This window comes from Pomacea canaliculata, linkage group LG5 (genome assembly GCF_003073045.1).
Source record: "Pomacea canaliculata isolate SZHN2017 linkage group LG5, ASM307304v1, whole genome shotgun sequence".
Classification (NCBI taxonomy): domain Eukaryota; kingdom Metazoa; phylum Mollusca; class Gastropoda; order Architaenioglossa; family Ampullariidae; genus Pomacea; species Pomacea canaliculata.
The window spans coordinates 2,877,873-2,895,907 of record NC_037594.1 but is presented as its reverse complement, the minus strand read 5'-3'; positions in this window follow the sequence as shown (position 1 = coordinate 2,895,907).

Below are 18,035 nucleotides of genomic sequence, written 5' to 3'. Positions count from 1 at the left end.
TCTTTGTCAAAGAGGTGTTAGTACACCTTTGTTTACCATGCTTCATTACTTTTGCTTCTCTTCCTTGTGTCGTGATGTTGGTGTCGTAGAACTTGTAGAACGTGTGCAACTGTTATTATCAACCCAGTATGCCAGTGTGTGTGTGTGACCGCTGCACGTGCTGTAACGGGGGTGGTAGGGAGGAGAGGGTTGGCAAGCGATCGGCGAGAGATCAATAGTCGTGGAAATTGACTGGCCCTCCAGTGCAAACAGCCATCCACGACCGTCAGTTCCTCTCCTCCCACCCACACCTTCTCCCCCCTCCAAACACCTCCTTTCTCCCCCACCTCTCCTCCCACCCATCCTACGTTCTGTTCCGGCCGGCCGGTAATCCATCCGAGCGGTAGTCGCATGTCGTTGCCTTGTGCGTGTTTGCTGGCTGTAAGCTTGGGAGGACTGGGTGGTGGTGGTGGGGCTGGGGGAAAGAGTGAAGCCGAAGCTGACTAGTGTCTGACCGGCCGGCTGGCTGTGTGCGCGGTTGGGTAGAGAGAGAGAGGCCCGTTCGCCCCGCTACCGCGCTGTCCTGTCCAAATATTGACGCTAGTCCGTCCTCCAATGGCAGTGCTGCTGCAGCTGTCGGTGGAGGATAACCTGGGGGCCGCCACCATCATCTGCCACATCCCCATTCAGGTCCGGCCTCAACTACATACCAACGCCACGGTCAGCGCGGAGCCCGCCATCCACAAACTGTGAGTAGAGTTGTTATCGATGTCATCATCGGTGTCTGTGGCGTTCTATCAGTGTTTTGTCATCTTTGTTTATAGCCTTTGTCGAGGTTGCTGTGGGATGGGAGGGGGGTCCTGTAACGGATCTGACTGTCCAACATCAAAGTCTGTATCAGTCGAGTGTGTTGTCTCTCCTGTGTTTTATTTTTAGTCTGCCTCGTCCAGCATGAACCGGAATGTGTGTGAAAGTTTACTGCCCTCGTCACTGGTATAAAATAATATGTTGTCTTTTGTAGTTCTCCTTCTCCCTCTCTCACTCGGCCACACGCATTCACTGTACTGTCCGTTTCTCGCGTCTTCTCGTTCATCGTCCCGCGAATGCGCGAGACCTGATGTGACTTGCAGTTTTGACTATCACTGTCAACGTTTGATGTAGTCAGTGCAGCTGCCATTCAGTGTCTACATTGTCTGTAGGTAGTCTGTAGAGTTGTCGGTGGACATAGTGTTGGTTGTGAGAGACAGTCGCTGGATGTTTTCCGCCTGTTACACACACACTTGCTTACAACACTCGCGCTCGTATGTTTAAACTCGCATGGGAGACAACTGAAATTCTTGTATCAACAGGCGTTCATCAACTTCCGTCTAATCCACCAAAACCCTGTGGAACCCAACTTTCTCTTCCATCCGATGATTCCAGGAACTGTCCCAACTCGCGTGGTCACCATTTTGCCGCAGTCGTGGTTGAGGGTGACCCTCACCGCTGCCCCTGCAACATTGCAACATTTACTCAGCAACAGGTCGGTGCTTGGACACACGTGTCGAGCTTGAGAGGCAGAGACGAGGGCGGAGAGAATGAGACATGGAAGATGTATACAATGTGTCTCTAAAAACATCACCGTTGCGGAAACATGGTTCATCGTCGCATTTTAGAGACAGGACAGAATGACCAGGAAAGGGGTCAGGGTTCAAACACGCCTGTCGGACAAGATGGAGAAAGTCTGTTGACAGTTCGACAGCACGAGTTCAAACGAATGTGGATCGAGGGACATTTTGATGTGTTTTGAAGGGAAAAGTACTTCCGCCTAAAAGTGGTTTCGCACTGATCAAAGGAAATCCTGGTGTTCCAAGACTCAAGTCATCCGACAACAGACCAGGGGTGAGTTGAATGAACGACGACAAAGCCAAGAATTTCGGCTTCAAAAAATATAAAAATAATATCGCCGTCCGCTGGTGATGTGCAAGTGATGTTCTGAAAAATAATGAGTTTTTGATTTCAGAGTGGAAAATCGACTACTCAGTCAAACTTTAAAGATTTGTTCTCAAAACCTCACATGCAACCAGCCCAAACCTGGTGGCGACCTGATCACTGCGAAGCTTTTTGACAACAGACACTCGTGAAACCTGTGATCAAAGGGAATTCGTGAGCAGGAAGATAAGACTGGGTTAAAGGTCGGTGCATACATTACCTCGCGTCCCTGCGCGTCGTTGTGTCAAAATGTCCGACTTCATCGCCTGGTCCTGTGGGTCCGTCTGCCTGGTGTGGTCCCCGTTGTGGCTTCGTTGTATTGGCAGACTGACCAGTGGATGCTGGTGACCGCGTGCACAGCACTACCCTGTGGTTGACAGTATGTGTACCGAGTGCTCACTACTGCTCTTGGACGGGTGCACACTTCTGTCTTGCCGAGGACAATCATTGTCCCTGGGCCTCTGTTGACTTCAGGTGTTGGGATGTTTGAGGCGTTAGATTTCTTGTTTCGAGAGAGAGAGAGTGTGTGCACGCGCGCGGCACCAGCAAGAGCTCGCCCTCGTGTGCGTTCGTTTACTTTCAGTAGCCCACGCGCTTTGAGTGGAGGAGAGTACATGAATGCTAGTTGTAAAGCTTAGAGAGAACACTTATCTCTTTTTTAATGGTAGTATTAACTACTACTTTCTTAGCCATCAGGTATGTCAACAACTACAGTACATAAACTGCTTTCACTTTCTGTTCTGTAAAACAATAATCAGGGTGGAGGTCACATGATCAAAGTGCAGGCGAGCATCTTGATTCTTACAGGAAGAGGCATCAGATCCTCGGCGTTCAGAAATAGAGAACTCGACTTTCCCGAGGTTGGCTGGTCGATGTCACGAGAGGAGGAACCTCGCTGGCCAAGGTGCACAGAAATCGCTGTCACCGATAGGAGGACATGATCGATATCAGTCTTCGTCTTACCGGGCGCCATCTCGTCATCGGCATACTTGTGTGACGTAACATCCTCCTCCCCCTAGCGGGAGGGTTGTGCGTGGTCGCCCACAAGGCCTGGTTTTTCCTGCCACATTCCCATCGCCTATCCCCCAAGAAAACTATATTTGGTGGTGTCTATTTATGGTGTGGGTGTGTTTATTAAATCCAGTCAAGTAAACGTTGATTATTGGACCAGCACAGTAATGACCTGCCAGCGTTGACGGGGGGACTTTAATTTGTTTTTCTTTTTTATCTTAAAGGTGGCTTTCAGTGTTTGACAGAATATTCAGAAAGAATTCCTCCATTCCATGCACACGTGGCGCGAACTCCCATGCAGCACTTGGAGAGACTTGGCACGCGCTTTGTTGATGTTTCGGAAACGCGGTTGTGGTTTGTTGTGCTCTCGTCCCATTTCCTTTGCGAGCGATAGAAACAAAGGAATGTCGAGAGGAGCTAACCCAGATGTTCGCGAGACAGACATCGCCTCTTGAGATAATGGCGAGAGTAGCGGGTCAGGTGTTACTACCACTTATCTTCTGTCTCTATCCTCCCACATTTTTTCCCAAATCATATGAAGTTAGAAGTTCTCGACCAAGTTTTGTCTATTCAGTTAGGTGTTAAAGTGAGATCGGAGGAGGGTAGATAAGCTGTTAGGAGGTAAGAGGGATGATGGTGGTGCACACGCTGGCGGTCCGGTTTGCCGAGGGCGGATGACTGGTGAAGCTAGGTAATGCTGGGCAAACAAGCCCCGGCGCGCACCGCTGGTACCACTAAGTCGCCTGAAATTCTCCTCATTCAGCCTGCGACAACCCCACACCCCACCACCCGCTCACCCTCTCTCCCCACCTTGTCATTTGCTGAACGTGCCGCGAGCGTGACAGCGGGAGGGGAGCTGATGGTGTGGTGGGGGAAGGTAGACAGTCCTACAGGGTCAGGGAGTAGGTCAAGCTTCGGAGACGGGGTAAGAGGTAAATCGACTCTCACACTCTCCCTCCTGCAGACTTTCAGGTTTTCTTACTGTACTTACCTTCGTTAGTCGGTCTGTAGGGACTACAGCCACCTTCAGCACTCACTTCTCTCGTCCAGTCGACTTTACCTTGAAATGAATGCAAAACATCGTGTTTTGATGTCTAACACCTGATAGAAGTAAAAAAAAAAACTATCTGATAATGAGATCACTAGAGAGTGCTAGTCACGTGACGTTGTCAGTGGCGGGAATGTAGAGGGTGTTGTCTGTGTTACCTTGTTCAGTGTTACCTGTGCTAGCTTGTCGAGCGTGTAGGCGAGAGGAGGTCGTGTCCAAACAAGGTCTTAATGACGCCAAGATCCGCACGTGAAGTACTGACGTCACGGAATGCAAGCTCTGAGCTCTGACGTCATTTCTCTTTACGGTTCTGACCTCACAAACAACTGACCCACGCAAGGTCGCGGCCGGATGAACAAAAATAATTAATAAACGAAGTGAAGACGATCGTTGCTGTCGAAACGGCTTCGCCCACCAGCCCATGACACCCATGTGTCTGCTCACCCTCCAAACATTCCGAGACCAAACCACCATCCTGCTCTGACCTTTCTTAGTTCAACAGGTCTCCCCCAGTGCGCGTGTTTGTGTGTGTGGTCACATGCAGGACTATAGACAGTTACCAGAGGACTTCTGGTGTTTGGCAAAGTTGTTGTGGTCCACACCGAGCGTTTACAGACGAGGACATCGTCTCATTCATGGCGGCGCGTAAGTACAGCAAGTATGTTCATCGATACCCTCACGGGGCCAGCAAACACACCCCTCACCCCAATTAAAAAACAACAAAGACATGAGGGATGAAGCAGCAGAGGAGGTGGGGTAGTCAGCCCCTTCCTGGTGCACTGTACAAATCACATTCCTGCGTCGTCTTTGTTGATGTCTGTAGACACAAAACATCCGTCTGATTCACTGATGGCAATGTGTGTGTCTGTGAACGAATCAAGAATGTACCTATGTGGGTAGGGAGTGTGATCACTAAATATAGGTAGGTGTTGAAAAAACAAGACTCTCGAAAACAGTGATAGGGATGTTTATTTTTCCTGTCTCAAAAGAGGACGAGAGGTAGTGACCGAGTGTTAGGAAAGCTGTCATCATCCTGGGATGAGTGTTTTCAGCGATTGCGATGTTCACTTGAATATAAAGATATGTCACTTGACCCGTACACGCATTGGACTGGTTTTAAAGCAGTCAAGCGCCTCAGTGACTTTTCTTTATACGAAGTTGTTTTCCCTGTCTTACCAAGTGAACCGTCACTGCTCTTCTCTCCTCCATGGGCGACTGGGAGCCGTTGTTTGTAGTAAGGGATGTAATTACTTCAGCTGGTGTCATTTCAAAATATTAAAATGAACAGTTTTCAAAGGAGAAGAAATGAGAGAGACGACAAAGAAGAAAAGAAAACAAGATATGTGTGTGTGTGTTAGGGGGGGGAGGGAGATCTGGTTAGAGGTCTAGCAAACTTATCCTTCACACTACACAATAGAATTCCTTGAAGTAGTCAGCACACCCGGCTGCCAGCCTCCAAAGAAAAAAAAAAGTACATGTCGGGTTGCCTCCCTTGACGCCTTTTATTGGTTACCCTCCTTTGCACCCTTTTTACGCCCCTTTCTTTAGCAGGCAGAGAGCGGGTTATTGAGCGTGGAGTGTAGGGGTACTTGTCGAGGTCTGTGTTGTTGTATTGTGTCGGGTGGCGGCGGGCGTCACGTCGTTTGAACAACCTGAGGGTCGTCAGCGGTTTCAACGGAGGCCTCTTGACCCATCCACCCTTCCTTTCACCATCGCTGGTAAAAATTACACAGGTTCTCACGAGACTGTGTGCGCGGGGTGTTAATAAGCTCACTTCTAGTCTTACACCTCTTTATTGTCCTTACCTCCCTGTACTTTAGGTCCGTTAGTCTCGAGCAGGGCTCCCAGCCTCCTTCTGATAGTCTGAAAGTGGTGTGAAGACATTGTCAAAGGAAAAGACCGTCCCGTAGTATGGAAGAAAAAAAAAGACAAATGCAAAAATAAAGTGTTTTGAAACTCTGGGTATCCACGTTGGTCATTACGTTGGTACGTTGTGGTGGTCGTGGTAGTGGTGGTGGTGGTTCTGCCGGTTTGTGTCGCGGTGTACGGACACGCCAATCGAAGGACATTAAAAGCTTCTCAACCATTACACTCAACATCTTGAGCATAATTGCCTGTAAGGCGGCAGCACTGTTCTTCCAGCTGATCTTCCACGTTAACAGGTTCGGCGCGCGAGAAATGGCTGATGCCCAATCAGCGAGCTTGTTACTACCCACCCCATTGGCAGCGGGGGGAAAGTGGAGGCGGGGTGGTCTGCGTCTGGTTGTTTACCTGCTGACTGGCGAGGTCCGTCCTCTGACAACTAAAAAAACACTAGATGATGACATTGATAAATGAAGTATGTCACAGGCGGACAAGGCGACGGCAGCGTCGATGTAATGGTCTTTCTTTCCAAGAGAGAGAAGCCGTCATAGAAAGGCGTTGGGGGAGACGATGGGGCGATTTTTTTTTTATTTACTTTTTTTTTTTTTTGTTCACACGAGGCTTTGCAGAGGACTGATTGGTACAGTGATGTGAACTACAACTTCATGCTTTTTCATGGACTTTACATCGATAATCGATGAGTGTCTTCGTCGTCAGGGTGCCATGTCGACGCTGATGATGATGACGTCAATGGTGACGTAGCGCAACACGATGCGACCCCTGACGGCAAGGGGCACTCGAACCTCAAGCTGCTTACCTGCTGAGCGGACAAAAAGCCGCCGTCGCCACAGCTGCTAACCTCCCTTGAGAAAGCCTGCATTGTGTCCCCTTTTCCCTCCCTGATTTTATTACTTTTTTATGGCCGGTGTCCCCCTCCTCACACACTCTCTCCCTCCTACACTCGGTGAAGGTCCAACTCCAGCCACCGGCCATGTCCAGAGTGGACAGTTCTCGAACTGTAAGACGATGCTGCGAAGAGTTTGGACCAGGAATTGAAAAGTCAATGAATTTGAAGATTAAATATGAACTTTTTATTTTGTTTATTTGTTGTTTTAGGTTGTCTTTTATTGCATGTCAATCCAGTGACAGGAGGTGGGGGGTTGTGGAGGGAGAAGATTTATACATCCATCTCAAAGGTTTTCTGAAAGTAGAAATGGAGCAACTTCACACGTTGCTATAAAATGCAGGCAGCCTCCATCATGGGGTTGGGGGAGAGTGTGATTGCTCAGCCTGTCAAGTGAGCTGGCGATGGCGGGGAGATATGACAGATACGGGGGTGGGGATGTTGGGGGGGTGTGTGGGGAGTTTGTATGAACGTGGGGGCGGCTGGAAGTATGGTGGAGGGGTGGTATGGGAAAACAGGTGGACAAGTCAGGTGTTGCTGCGGAGACGTCTGCTAAAGCGCCAGGACCTCCTGTGAGTCTGTGTCACGTGTCACTGAGCTGCTGGAGAGTGGCGGTAAGGGGGAGAACTGGGGGGAAGGGGGAGACGAAGCAGCTTTAAAGCTGGCTGACGGTGGAGTGTCAACAGGCCAAGCCAGTCTTCAGCTGCTGTTGCCATGGTCACGAGTACACGCGCCTGATGATGTGTCAAACATTTCTCACGGTGCGACTGACAGCTTAGATGTCGAGGTTGTTGTTAAGTTGAAGGCGAGGAGCGTTGTGACTAATCGACCATAACGAGGCGACTGAGCGGGAGGACGAAAGACGCCGCACGTGCCATCGGTTTATCATCGCGAATCTGCGGTGACAGTCGGGCAGCCTGGACGACGCCATGCGGCAACCAAACGTGAAGACGTTGCTGGCCGGTGACCCGCGACCGTTACTGTCCCCGCAGTGTGACGTCACGCGTCTCCAGCGACAGGAAAGTCGGCAGGCACTTGTAACTGGCGTAGTGACGTGGAATAGCCACCTAAAGTAGCGACAATTTGGAGACTTTGAACCACTTCCGCTTTCAAATCATCCAGTGACAGTTAAGTGCTGTGACGTCAGCTGATGTAGCGGCTAAAGTTGCTGGACTTGGTGGCGCAGCGAGGAAAGAAGAACGAACGGCATGAGGTTGGAAGCAGCAGATTGTTGACAAGAAGTCTCAGGCTGCCCCAGGGTTGGACACCGAGCTTGGTGAGGCTTTGAGATTTTACTTCTGCTGGCTGGTGGCAAAACGAGGCTGTGGGAGGGACGGCCGGTAGTATAGTGGTTACTGGTTACAACACTCTTGCCAACACTGCAGTCAGCGGCTCAGGGTTCAGACCTCGTCTTTTACCCTGCGCTCCACCCACCATTGCCAGAGGGTGTGAAGGAGGAGGGCGAGATATGGCTAAGACCACTGATGATCTTTACCCAAGATTACTGGTGTCGGTATGTTGTGTGATACCGGCCAGTCAGCGCCATCTTGGGGCTCATACTGACCGCGCGCCGTTGGCTTTCCTTGGCAGCCCCTCCCTGTCATGACAGCGTTGTAAACAACAAGTGTGTGGGTGTTGGTAGGCTGACAGCCCTACACCTACAGCTAACTGGACAAGTCCTTCAACTTTGCCAAAGACCCTCGTGACAGGAAGTGGGGAGGTCACTCGTGCAGGGATAGGAATCCCAGGCGAAAAGGCAGAATCAAACTGATGGTGAAGTTTATTTTGAGGGATTTTTAAAATTTTAACTTTTACTTGTTTTTAATGTTTCGGAATTGTGTGCGGAAGCATGCATCGAAAAGGTGAGGACCATCTGCTACCAGCACCGACATTACGCACGTTGTCGCGTGGTGCTGACGGCAACCTGTCGCAGTGTGCTGTGCAGCAGCAGCAAACCCTGGTGTAGGTCGCCGCCTCACGAGAGAGAGAGAAGGGGACATGGCCGAGCTATAAACAACAATCCATTGTAGACAGACCTACACAGACGATCCGCGGGGGTGGCTAGGAGGGGGTGTGTGTCGGTAGGTGTGGGTGGTGACAGCACGCGCTGTGTGTTGTGACAGTCACGTGTTGGCGGTCGAGGAGTGACGGACGACGACAACAGTAGACGCAGGGTCCATTCACCATGCAGCACTATCACCCCTCAGCTCCTCCCTCTCGCCTTGCCTCCTCCCAACTACTCCCTCTACCCGGTCCGCGCGGGAGGAACAAGGACAGGACTGAAGGGAGGGAAAGGGAACTGTCAGTGGCACTAAGCGCCTTTTGTGAGCCGGACCTGGCGCACTACTCGCCGTGGGGTAAACAAACCCGCGCCACTCTCACCTGTTGGGGTCGACCACGTCACCTGAGGCAAGTGGTCGAGAACACAACTGTCACCTACAGTTGGCCTCGCGTGACGCAGCTGCCATAGGTGTACACGAAGTTTCTCGCTCGGAGTCTGTTCTGGGGGCTGAGGAGACCGAGGACCACGTTGGAGCATTTTCATTATACTCATTATACAATGGGGACCGTGTTTAGTTGTATTGTTGAGAGATGGAATCTTTCAGCGGATGACAGCAGGGAGTGCGTGAGAAAACGAGTAAAGGTGTGTGTGCGTGATATAGAATGAAGCGGGAAAAGAATGGAATGTGAAACACCGACCGGTGTTGTGATGGACAGTGTAAATGGTGGCCTTAGTGAAGGATCCTCACTTCATTTCTTGACCGGAAAACCAGTAAGAGCATATTGGTTTGGCAGATGTGTGACAGTATTGCGGTTAAAGTCACTGTCACGTGACTTGACGTCTGCATGGTGAAGACAAGAGTTGTCCGGTCGTCTGTCCTCAGACTGCGCGCACATTTCTTCGATCCTCCTGCCCTCTCCCCCTACCCATCGTCCTTTGTGTCTCGCCTCGTCACGTGTTTGCTGTGGCCAGCGGTCAACAGTGGGCGAGAGTAAACACGAGAGAGAGACACGGACCTCCACTGGTCACTCCTTTCACGCGCCATGGTGTCCCATGCCCACACTCGACAAGTCCTCGTCCCCAGCACCCGCTCACAGGACAAGGGACTTGAGTCCATGGACAGTACAAGCTTCTCCTTACAATGACCAAACCGAGGAAATATGCTTTAGAGCTCCATGATGGTGAGAAGTAAGGAGGGGGCTAAGCCTCCGAGGGGTCAGAGGTCCACGAGGAAGGAACTGCGAGTCGTTGTGAGGCGGTTTTCTCCCTTTGCTTGTCCGGGCTACCTGTCCGCAAGAGGTGATGTGGATGTTCTTTGTCAGCAACAACGCCAACTGCCTTGTGGACAGTGTCGTGGTGGTGGAAGTCATACGATGTCTCAGTGTTGTCTGATTATTCCATGTTCAGTATTTGCACGGACATGCATGTTGTAGAAGTTCGCATCCGAGTTCGGCGGCGCGCGCGTTTGTTCGTTGGAGCAGTGTACATATACTTGCCTCGAATTCGTTTTTCTGTGGCCCTTACCGAGCATCTGTGACCTCAATTGTTGTTCCTGTTGTTGCAGGAAAGATGATGTGGAGCGGCTGTCCGCGGGCGTGTCCTCCTCCCTATTTTACGGGGATGTCAGCGGGGTGGAGGATACCCGAGATGTTCTGTCCAATGTCGCTGTTCGGCTCAACCGCCTTGAAGAGCACCGAGGCAGCGAGGAGACCATCGAAGACATTCGTGAACACCTGCTGCTGGCCCTGGAGAAACTACCTGTGCGGGATGAGGTAGGTACCTCCCAGGCTAAGACCCATTAACTAGAGAATAATATACTGCTGTTAACCGACTGTTTTCCTCGTAAGCCTGTAGAACGAGGCCTTAGCGAGTGAATAAAGTTTATTAACAAAATTAATAATTTTAACCGGTAAAATCTCTTAAAATAAGTTAAAAATTATTTTTTTAAATCGGACTGTATCTCAATTGCACAAGCCTGTATTCCTTACATCAAAAGTAGATTGCAGCTGTTGAATGGACATTTTAAAACATGTAAGCAATACCCAGATAGTCTGCTGTATACCTTTTGTATGAAATTATATTGTCAGCTTTGTTATGTACATTAATTGGTCTTTCATATACAAGGTATTGTAGATAATCTTCGTGTGGGTGGTGGTAGGTGTGTATATGTCTAACAGGCGTGTTACACCTGCACCTGTGTAGGCTCTATAACACGTGTAACATGCAAGTTATAACACCTGCACCTGTGTAGACTCAACCTGTTTCACAGGCAAGTTACATAACACCTGCACCTGTCATGTCCTTATTAACATGTCTTTCTTCATGTCGGGTCCCGCAGGTGGAGCTCATCAAGACTCTGCAGTGTTTGCTGTATGTCACCCACGTGATCTCACAGGTAAGACTGAGTGAGTTGGTGAGCAAGGTACTGTGCGGGTATACCTGTGACCGCCTATGTGTCCCCTGCTCTCCCCTACCCCACCCACCCACATTTCTGATATATATCTTCCCTCTTGCGTCAAACTGCAGCTCAGTTTCTGTAAGCCATTATGAAAGGATTGAGAGGGCGCTCACCTGAGTATGAGTGGGGTCACCCCACCCTGGTACCCACGCATCTCACTTGCTGGCAGTTTACACCCAGGATACCGGGTTTGAGATGAGGATCTTTCGTAGTCCGCACTTACCTTTCTTCGCACCAGTGACCGGCCGACTGGCTGGACTTGTTTCAAAAGGAGATTAACTCGCATTTGGTGTACTTGCTGCTATGGCGCGGAGGTGCATGTAGGTGAAACACACCCTGCAAAAATAATCCTCCTCCCCTGATGCAACAGACAGGCGGTGACTATGAAGCGAGGGCAAGGCCATGTCCAGACCTTCGCCAATGTTTCACCCCGGGAGCCAGTTAGCCGCTTGGTAAACAAACATGAAGTAGTGTTTGTGGGTCTGAATATTGTTTATTAACATCGGAAACAAGATTCTTTTCGTCAGGGCAACGCTTGTCCTCGCTCTGTACCTCTGCCCCAGATGGACAAGCAGAAAGAATGGTGTCCACGTCTTTCTCAGTTTTCCTGCTCCAGTCCTTCCTTTCTCTAGCGCTGTGCGCTGTCGTAGAGCAGTTAAAGGTGGCAGTGGCTACTGTAGTGGACCTGACAGACGACGGACAGTGTCGAGAGCCAAGTCACCGAGCGCGTGGAGCGAGCTTGTCCGATCAATCCTAGAAGGACCCAAAGCGCGGAGAAAGTGCTTGCTCCTTTTTTCTCTTCTTTTTGTTGTTTTTTATTCTTAACCTTTTATGTGGTGGGGTAACCGATGTCAATGTCGGCTATACATGTACGAGTAAAGTGGAAATCGTAAAGCCCCGGATGTTAGAGAATATCTTCGCCCTCGCTGTCAAAGAAGATACCAGCAGGTAGAGTACAGCATGACCGTCTCGGATAATGAGTACAACATTAGCGGATCTGTACATCCATTTTTTATTCCCAAGAGAAACTAATTTCAGTTGTGACGACACGTGTAGAAGAAAATAAAAAGCTCGATCAACGCTATCAGCGCGCGGAGTGAGCGAAAGTGAACGTAGGAGGTCTCCAGACCACCACCGGGAGTCGGGTGCTCACTTACAAATGTTTGTGAGCAAAGCAACGGATAACTCAGTCTGTAGAGAACAACAAGCTCACAGCAGCTCGTGCTACACGTGCTGGAGCCACTCGGCCTTGACCCTGGCTGGAGTCGCGGACCGTCCACCTCCCCCTCTAGTCTCCACCTTCCCATCCTCCCCTCCAGCCGCTCGACAGGAGTCTACGACACGCAAGCGATCAGTTCACACGACGGCGTCGACAGACAGCGCACGTGTCGGGGTGCGTCTGCTGATCACAGGCCAGCGGCTGGTGTTGGTGTGTATCGAACTGCAGAGAAAGTTCTTGCTTGTATTTATTTTATTTACTTCTCGCTGCTGCATGATTTATTGACGACACCAGCGGCCTCTTGCTTACCACCATCACAAAGTTGAGGTGAGAAAACTTTGCGGGGCAGAAATGAATGTCAGGTGTGCGCACCCTGGTGGTGTAGATGCACGGGAACAATACATTCCATGCATAGATGCACCCTGGGACGGTGTAGGCACGAGCAGGCCACTCATCTCGTACTGGCAAGTAGGGAGACAGGGACGCTGATGTATCTGGAAGCAGACCGCAGATCAATATCCGTTCACAGCTCAGCTGATGGACCAGAGGAGGGGGAGAGATAAGGAGGAGGTGGATTACTTCTGCGAGAGGCCGGAAGTTAGTGTGAAAGTCATCGGCTGTAGTCGTCGTCCTGACGATATTCCACACAGCACTCGTCTGGGCTCGGTCACCACTTGGAGGTCTCCTCATCTTAACCTTTCATTTTAGTTAACATTCTTCTCTCTTTCTCCTCCTCCTCCTCCACACCTTTGTCCTCCATCCCTTTCACTGGACTCCATTGACTCTGGGTGTCGAGTGCAACTTAAAAGAGAACTGTGTGCGCGTGCGTTCGTTCGTTCGTTTGTGTTTGTCGGGTATTATACATGTTTCTCTCCTTCACACACACAAACGCGTGTGCGCCAGCCTAACGAGTGCAAGGCACGAATGAGTGGGTAAAGCCGCTACTTATCAAGCGAGTCCTTTGATGTCTTGTTCTTGCCCTCGCAGACTTTTTTTTTAAATGACGGATGTTGTGGAACGGGGTAAAGAAGATTTTTGGGCAGCGCGTGCTTCACGGATGTCCCTGCGTCTGATTAAAGCAGATCATAAGGGAAGAGCTTGGTTTGTGGCCGGAACGGATGTAGACCGGAGCCCCTGGAGTCGGTCGATGCAGGTTTCTGGTTCGGAGCCTTGAACGCCGGTCGAAAGAGATCGACAGCAAATACAGACACAGGCGCGCGGCATGATCTTGCCTCCAGTTTACAGGGGAGGGGTGGATGGCGAGTGGCGGAGGTTCACATCAAAAGGCTTATTAGATACGCATTCACTTTCAAGATCACTCAAACTCTACAAGGATGTTCCAGAAGCATTTTGCACCGTTTACAGACACCCCACCCAACCCCCCAACAAGGGGGAGGAGATAATAACAGTCGCTCATATACTTTCATGGGTAACGGCTAGTGAGTGGTCTCGTGTGTCCTTAGGGGCCGAGAAGCCACCTGAAAATAAAATGTTTCCACCGTTCCTTTTGAAGCCAAAATGAAGTTCTACACATACCAAAAACTCATTTTTCATTTTAAAAAAAGCGCGATGGTTAATTCACAACCAGGGTTGGCACAGAAAATGTTGACATGATGAATTTAATGGCCCGGCACGTGTTGTGGTCCAGTACTGGCCACATTCCTTGCTTTGTAGGTTGTCATTTCGGAGTCTGAACAGTGAGAGGAAGATGAAAGCTATGATGCATGCAGTCACTGAAGGTGTATCTCGTGTTGCAGGTGAATGGCGAGATGCTGGTCAGAGCGCGAGGGCAGCTGGAGAACGCAGCGCAGCGGGTGCAGGTCATGTACAAAGGTCAAGGTGGCAGCGACAGAGATGTTCTGCCGCTGGCTGTGCAGGTGGTGTCCAACCTTCTGCAGGTCGCCACCAGAGGGAAGCTGCTGCAGGAGGGCGACTTGGCAACACGGCAACGGGTCTCTGCGCATGCGATTGGGGTACTGCACGATCTGCTGAGGGTAAGTTTGTGTTTAGTCTGTGTGTGCGCGTGGTTTGCTCGTGCTTGTGTGTGTTGAGTGCATGTTGATGTGTACACATGCTTCTGCAGCCAACGAGAATAAGCACGCCACAGAACTGATATGCTATCTGGCCATCTGATGTTTTCCTGCTCCGTTTACTATATGAGGGTCTGCCAGGTGGCGAAAGTAATTGAAAGGGACTTTTTTGTTTTTGTTTTTTTTTTTGTTTTTTGTTGTTTTGTTTTTTTGAGGGGAGGGACACTAGTCCGACACAATACGAAATTGTTAAATGCTGTTTTTTCACATTAATGATCTCAACCTGGAAAAGTTAAGTGATGTGGTCCCTAATCTCCACCTTGACTTCCGTGTCCCCAGGTGGTGCTGCAGGACCACACACTGGGCGAGCTGCCAGTCCAGTACACCACCGACTTTCTGACCACCATCGCCGCCCACTACAACACCTTCAGTGCCGCCGCCGGCAACATCTCTGACGTCAGCTTCCGCCTGCCACCCGGTCTGGCCGACAGCAGGGCCAACACCAGCATCAGCGACAGCACCAGCAGCAGCCCTCGGTCGCAGTGCATGCAGGTCCACAGCATGGTCTTCCGCCAAAGCCCTTTCCCGTCACACCATGCGCCACGCCCGGATGTGAGTAACGGCATGGGTGGGTGGGTGTGCACGTGCGTGTGTCAAGGTTCATGTTTGTGGGTTGTATATATTCTTTGACCGACAACCTCCGTCTCAAAGACAAAAAAAATTGTGAAAGGGGTGGGGACTGTCGTGCATACACACCATTCAAACCAAAACACGATCAACATTGTCTGCGTGAGTGTCACATAAAGAGTTTCATTCATGCAGACATGCGCACATCGGTACAAGTGTGCAGGTAGTGTGTCGCCGGCTATGAAAGGAGGGGTGGGAGAGGAAAAAATCGACTTGCCGCCGGCCGATGTTAAAAGTTAACCTGATAAGGCGCGGGACGAGTTAATCACTCCAGGAGACAGGGAGGGCAGCCAGGGGAAAGCACCGCCAACCCCGAGCGCTGCAGCTGCGGCCTTTGCGGCGACCCAGGGGCACGCGGCCTGAGCTGGCTTTTCCGGTTCGCTTTTGATTAAGGGCAGCCCCTCATCTCTCCATCCACCCGCAGGCTGACTTTCCCCAGCTTAGTTTTTGATTAAGGATAGCTCCTTAGTATGTTGTCTTGTGGCGGGGCGGTCGCTGCACACCTGTGCTTTTGGCTTCCAGGTGCAGTCCCAGGTGGTGGGCTTTGACGTCTTCACGTGTGACGCACAGCAGCGCCGCCTAGTGGTGGAGGGACTGAACGCAGAGGATGGCGTGCAGATAACCCTGCCTGTGACAGAAAAGGTAAGTTTTTTAATTCTAATTTTCATGTTCTCCATCGTGTGTGTGTAGGAGCGGGAGGTGAGTGGCGGAAGGCGACCTTTAATCACTCGAGACTATGCTTTGCTGAACTTCAAGCACAGAGAGCGCCGGGTGGTTCCACCCGCATACCCATGTGTTTAGCAACATCTCGTACATACACCTTGGACAGGGTTTACTGCCTGTGGAGAATTGTGCTTAGTCCACTGCTGCTTATCAGCCAGGCTGCACTTGGAACTGACTTCAACCCCCGTCCCTGCGATCAGACGTATTGATCAGCCACTCCAGGCCGGTACAAACTGTCTGGTGGGGGTGGCCGGGGTCATCGGGAGATTGGTTAATAGCCATTGATTAGTCCCTCCAAACAGGCCACAGGCACCAACCGTGTTTAGAGGCTGGGGCTGGCCTGGCTCTTCTCAGGCTTGTCCTTGATGTCGCAGTTCAAACTGTTGGGTCTCTCATCTGATGGCTGTGTGTACACGTGTGCGTGCGTGTGTACGCACGGTCGTTGGCGAATCTTACTTTTCCGGCTCCTCCTCCATCCCCCGGCCCCGTTCTGCGTCACTGTCATCTTTGCCTGCTACCCGTGCGTGACGACCGTGCAGGCGGATGTGTAGTCGCTCGTGCATGCCCAGGTCTGAGTGTCTGCGCGCGCTGCTGGCGTGACGTTTGGAAATGACGCACGTGCCAAACGTGCGGGCGGCTTCAGAAGTAATGGAGTCGTTAGGGAGGGAGGGAAAGATTCTGCACGCCATAAACACAGAAATCGTTCAGAAATGTGTAGAAAGTCTCGCCTCTTCCATTCCCACCCTCCCACGGCTACTCTTGTTTTTACCGTCGCCCTTACCAACATCCTCCTCCTTCCCTCCATCCTAACAGACACCTTAGACGTAAAGGTTGTTGTTAGCTGTCTGGAGGTTGTGTGTGGGGGGTCTGTGTAGTTGTCCAAGTGCTGACGTAATCAAGAGGATGAGTGTATCGGTCGGCTGGCCGGCCAACGTCGGCGAGCGCTCGGTACGACAAAGCCAACGGTTTATTTCGCCTGCTAATGCCAGCTCACTTGCAGGCTCGCGGGGGCTTGAGAAAACATTGGCCAAGCGTTGGAAGGGTGGCAGAGCCGGACAGAAATAATACAATTTGGACAAATGAGTGATGGAGAAGGAAGGAGCGCTGGCGGACAGGGACAGGCGGTGGGCAGACAGGCGAGAGGGCCGTCGGGGCTGTACTGAGGCCCACCAGCCCCCAGCAGACATGCTGATGTGTCTGGCCATGCGCTGGTGTGGCCTGAAGGCGCACATTAAAAAAGAAGTATCTCAACCCTTCTTGTCCCATTTCATGTATTTCATTTCTGCCCATCCGTTTACCTCAGTGTGTGAGAGAGAGAGAGGGTGGTGAAGGAGAGAGAGATCAGTTTGTGAGATTGATCGGGTTATTCAAAGGCCATTTGCCCCAGAGAAGAGAGATACAATGTCAGATTCTTCACATCAGGCCTATTGCTCGGGGGCCAGCAACAGGGGAGGGGTTAGAGAAAAATCCATGCAGTTGTGTGAAGTCACCCCCGCCCAACACACACACAGAGGTTGGCATTGATATTGTGCTTTGTGGTTTCCTTTTCTTCAAATCTCATTGTGTTCATGAAATTGGAAGTGATTCTTCTGTTTTTCTTCTTCCACTGGGCCTCCTTTCACACTCTGCCTATATCTGCCACACTCACACCTCTTTGTATGTCTGATCCCATGTGTGTCTATTGTTCGCACTCCACCTCATTGTATGTCTGTCTGTTATTCGCAGCAGGTGGCAGTAGAGAGGCACTTGCGCCTGCAGAGAGATCGCATGAACATCCACCAGTTCAACGTGTCACAGACACACAAGAACATGTACCTCAGCCTGTTGGTGACCCTCGACCCCATCGCCACTGATGCCCGAGCCTTCCCTATCACAGCTGTCATCAGGTGGGTTATTCAGAGCTGTCAGTCTGTGCCTCAACCGCCAGCCTCTTAGCTGTGTAAATTAACTTTTTATGTTGTTGTCTGCCCTGGAGGTGGCATTGGCAGCTTCCTGCAGACAACAAGATAAGCAAGCTTTGGCTTTTAAGAAATGACTACTTAAGCACTTTAATTACTGCCAAGGCCGTATTTACTTCATACCTTAATGGTCTTCCAAAAGGGAAAAAAAGCATTTGCCTCTTGCGCCTTTCCCTGAAACC